General features: G+C 45.3%; 1 non-coding gene across 1 annotated transcript; it reads left to right on the forward strand.

Moving 5' to 3' along the window:
- The first annotated feature begins 2781 nt into the window (after window positions 1-2781).
- On the forward strand, window positions 2782-2868 carry TRNAS-GGA (transfer RNA serine (anticodon GGA)). Its single transcript has one exon. It is a non-coding gene; the product is annotated as a tRNA-Ser (tRNA).
- Window positions 2869-5177: the final 2309 nt, after the last annotated feature.

Consider the following 5177-nt stretch of genomic DNA (forward strand, 5'->3'; position numbering starts at 1 on the left):
GTTGAGCCCATTTTTCGAAAGAAGTTCTCACGGGATCCTTTTCCACCATAATCTTGACTTCTGGTTCCGGTGAACGAATAGTCATCGAGATTCTCCTCTCTTCGGACAGGGGATAGCAACGACCTACCAGCGGGGGATACGAAACTTCTAAGAGATGGAATTCGTATGTAAGGTATTCTTCTCCCTGAGTTTGGAACTGGAACAGCTGTAATAGAAGAGTTATCCGAGGCAGGCATTTAATCTTATTATTACACAACTTATTAGTGCTTTATGGACCTTGTATAGAGAGATTCTTATACGTTTCAGTAGGGGGGGGGTTACATATTACCAGATGGCAATCGGTAGGAGGAGAAGTCTTCTCCTTCCTGGTATCCCAGGGGGGGGGGGGGGGTAGAAAATGTAAAGGAATTTCTTTCAATTGTCTGGTCCCCATATCACTGCTACCCCGGCGTCACCCCCCTCTCTCATCACCTGGAACGTTTCGTAATCCTCAACCAATTTTGTGCTTCGATATAATTGCTTGGAGGAAGTGCTATTGCTTGTTTCCGACACTCAGCGGCTTGATCAAACCAAGATTCCGAAGCCTCCGGGTCTCCCTGTTGAATGGCCTGCTCCCCCCGGTCGGGATGGATAGATCCCTTCGAGATATCCTCCCTCAGAACCGGACTTGAGAGTTTCCTACCTCATGCGGCTCGAATGACTACTCAGTAGCTTATTCTCTATCTGATCCAAGAGAAGAGAGAGATTTACTTGGCCCCCTCCCCCGTTAGTCTAGAGAAGAATCAAGAGTAGTTACTGGGAATGGTTTCCAATCCTATCGATGCGAGATAGAATCTTTTCCATACTCCTAATTCGTGGAGGAGGGTAATAATCTCCCCCGGAACTAATTCCCCTACTTCTAAAAATAGATCCGCTGAAATGTTTCCTTTGGGATTTGATACTACACCATAGCTCGATATTCCTTTCCAAATCGATTCTATTACAGGAATCGATTGTAGAACCCCCCGAGTGAGCAAATCTCATCGTATCGACCCAGATTTTCGATGACGAATCTTTGCGGTGCTTTCTCCCTCAATTCACCCGATTATCCATGGGATTCACAGGCTTCCGTTCTTCCCCCGGACCTGAGTTACTACGGGGGACACCAAATTCCACAGCTCAGGAGAACTCCTTATGGGAGTATGCTTGTGGAAAGCCTCCTACATCGAGTGGTTTCGAATCAAGGGATCCTATAGTATGGGTAATCGCACGTAATGACGGATCACAGCCATATTATTAAGAGCCTGTGGTGGAAAAGGATTCCGTTCCAATGCTTGAAAATAGTATTCCAAAGCCTTTGCATGTTCTCCATTGCTAGTATGAATCAAACCTATATTATGGGGTATGTAACTCCGATCATGAGGATCAATCTCCAAACGCATAGCTTTGTAGTAATTTTATGAAGCTTCTGCATATTCTCCTTCGGATTGGGCCGACATTCGTCAGGGTCGCTCACTCAGCGTGAATGAGCTCCGCTTCAAAACCGTACTTGAGATTCTCACCTCATACGGCTCCTCCTGCATGATGCATGGAGAGAGACTAGTATTTGGAATAGTCTAGCAATTCCTACTCTAAACCTATGGATGAACGGGGGCTAGTGTCTGTGAAACTACTGGACTAGCCATCCCTTCTGCCAAAAATCTCTTGTTAACATGGTTGTGCCACTCCGACACGTCGACACCAAGAGACTAATGACAATTTCTCTGTTCCCAACGCTTCGAGTTTCATGGGGATCAGCTACTTCGACAATCTCCGATGATTCTAGGGGTATCCAAAATACGAACGGGATGGATGTTCGTTGTCCCAATCATTATTGGTATTCGTCATAGAAACACGACGCGCGGCTGAACCCAACCGTAACGAAGCTTTTGCGTTGTCGATTCCTCCACGTAGTGCCTCTCCCCTATGCCTACCCACGGAGTCCTACAAATAGGTCGGTCCGTAGGTTTCACCTTTTGCTTACTACTACGATTCGCCGGAGATCGAAACTGGAGCATTTGAGGCTGCATCAATCGAGGATACACGACAGAAGGACTTGTTTCCCGTTCGAAACATACCTTCACCAAACGCGGGTCTATCGGAATTTGAATCCCCCAATTAATTAGGAATTAAGGTTAATCGATTTTCCCTCCCCAAATCGCACCATCTCTATAATAAGTAAAAGCTCTCTTCTCCCTATCAGTAGTCGGTATGATTTGTAACAAGATATCCGCCAGAATCGTGGGAGTTCTATCAATAGAATTGTCATTTCTCTGGGATCTAGGCGTAATTGGAATTCCTCTTCGTTCCACTTATTATTGAGTTAATCAGGATGCCGGAAGAACAGATCTCTTTTGCAATACAAGGGGAAGAGGTGCATCCGTCTGGTATCTATGTCCCTCCCCCTCAATCGACTGGGAGGGTGGAGTAACTAATTCCGCACCGAATGAGAGTCGTGTGTGAATGGGGGTATATAGTCTCGCAGCATCCATGAATAATTACTAATGGAGTGATTGCTTTTGATGGGATCTGCATCACCTAATTGAAAATCTCTCATTATGAAATCGACTCGGAACAACTAAAAATCTATCCCAGGGATGGGGTCACCTCCCCTACCTCAATTCCGGGAATTAATCTCATTTCTTAATAACTGATGAGGCTTGCACTCACTTCCAGGAATCACTTTTTCCCGTCTATCATCGAGGATTGAGTTGCTATCCGGTTTCTTAGATTGGTAAGATGTGTAAATAGTACAAAGTTGCAGGAAAGGTGACTGAGTGGTTTAAGGTGTAGCATTGGAAATGCTATGTAGACTCTTGTTTACCGGGGGTTCGAATCCCCCCCTTTCCCCTTTGCATTCCGTCATTGACTCTGTTCCGGCACCCCAAAGAATTGCTAATCCTTTGAATGCTTCCAGTTAGTACTCCCGATTTCAAATAATAATTCCAAGAATCCCCCCCCCCGGGGGGGGGGGTATCCGAATTTCAGAATGAGGAATCCCAGACTATTAGATAATTACTTGGGGTTAGGCTTTGCGGGAGTAATACTCAACGACGAGCAATTCATTTATATCCAACCCAGTGGACTCCCGATTTGCGATTCCATTCACTAATCCTGTGGGTCTACTGTCTCCCGACGAGGAAAAAGTTGAATGATCAGGTATTTTGTCTCCCCGAGAAAATTCCATCTCTCTATTTGGTCCATTGCGAGAACCCGGTCGATTTCTCACAATAATAGTATCTTTTGGTTTGCGACGGTAACTCGGTATATCGACTATACGATCGTTCACTAGAATGTGTCTATGATTAACTAATTGCCTAGCTGCAGGAATAGTAGGAGCCATACCTGGACGAGAAACAATATTATCTGGACGCATTTCGAGTAGCTGTAATGGTACTTGACCTGTTGAACCCTTGGCTCTTCTAGCAATACGAACGTATCTAGGCAATTGTCGTTCCGTTGATCCATAATTGAAACGTAATCTCTGTTTGGCTTCCAGACGCACGCAAAATTGAGATACCTTTCTCGAAGCAGATTAATCAATAGCAATTCGTGCTTCTCTCGGATTTGATGTTTTATTTGTAAGCCCGGGTAGATCCTTGAGACGACGTATTATTTTCAGACGGGGTCCTCGATAACGAGACATAAAAACTCCTTCTTTGTAAGCATGGTAAGACCCGGAATGGACCTCTCCGTAATCGAAGTACTGGTACTATTTATAAGTGTCACCCAATTTTGTTGAACATTTGGTATTTGTAATAATCATAACATATGAATGTAGACGAACAAATACTCGAATTCCCATCGACTCTATTGGAAATGGAGGCTTCGACGCGGGGGACAAAGCCGAAGGGAGACACGGTATTGGTGCATCGACTGATACTGGGCAATATTCTGCCGGAATCGAACCGATAACCTCTGCCTTGTGAATGTGGTACTTCCGAATCCAAACCAAGCTTTCCTGGTTCTTTTGAACCCCATGGGATGGAATAGAACCCTCCTAAAGCGACAATGGTGGTTGCGCCCACGGCGCAGTCAGCCGCAAGGGTTATTCAACCACAGAGATGGGTTAGATGAGTCGATAATTCCATCTCCTACCGTATCGTATTGATTTAATTACCCCACCCGTGTATAATTCTTATGGGTACGCGAATACGGAGAAGCAGGGTATGGTCTCGCAGATATATATTCTCTGGGATCGGTGGAGTCCCTTTCTGGAGGAAATTGGGAATAGAAACAGAAAAGGGAAGAGGTTGAGAATTCGGGAATCGGGACGGGGTATATAATTTCCGCTTGACCGGAATCAAGAGACTCGTGAAATATCTCTGGAACAAATGGCATGGAACATGCAAACTCGGATGGCATGCAAAAGGATTTGATGCAATTGCAGATCCATTGCTTCGGTTTGGGACTCAAGGGGGGGGGGGGTATGGCGGAATGGTAGACGCTGCGGACTCGATTGGATTGAGCCTAGGTATGGAAACACACCGAGTGATAGCTTTCAAATTCAGGGAAACCTAGGATTATTTAGTAGGCGATCCTGAGCCAAATCTCATTTCAGAAGCAGGATTCGGATGATGAGATAGGTGCAGAGACTCGACGGAAGCTATTCCGACGAACGATCTATTAATTTCTATTATTCATTAAGCGGATAGATGTTCTCTTTCCATGGATGATTCAATCTAGAATGATCCTATAAGCGGCGAGGATCCTCTCCCAGTGCATACTCAACATCCGCACCGAGGATTGTATCAAAATCTCGAGAATCTCGGGTATTGGTGGGATCTACTCGATTATCCCCGAATCCCATCTTCTCCTGATTTCCTCTTTGTGTATGTATACTCCGTATTCGGATGAATATGGTTCGATGAATAACCATTAGTAACAGACCTTCGCGGATAGAGATGGAGTCCAACTCTACGCCGTTGATGGAAACAGCAATGCAAATTGTGGTAGAAAGAAAATCCGTTGGTCTTTGTAGGACCGTGAGGGTTCGAGTCCCTACATCCCCAGTAGAACGGGATGAAACATATTATCCAAATTGCGTAGGAGTTGTGGGAAGCATCTACCCCATGAAACAGAGAAATCCCTCCCCGTCTATTCTGGTGGATGGGATTCTTCGACCCATCAAGCGGACGAAGGGTATCGAGATACATCTC

This window comes from Dipteris shenzhenensis, unplaced genomic scaffold, assembly GCF_047967505.1.
Source record: "Dipteris shenzhenensis isolate YYH24624 ecotype China unplaced genomic scaffold, Dip_SZ_1.0 scaf0184, whole genome shotgun sequence".
Taxonomy (NCBI): Eukaryota; Viridiplantae; Streptophyta; class Polypodiopsida; order Gleicheniales; family Dipteridaceae; genus Dipteris; species Dipteris shenzhenensis.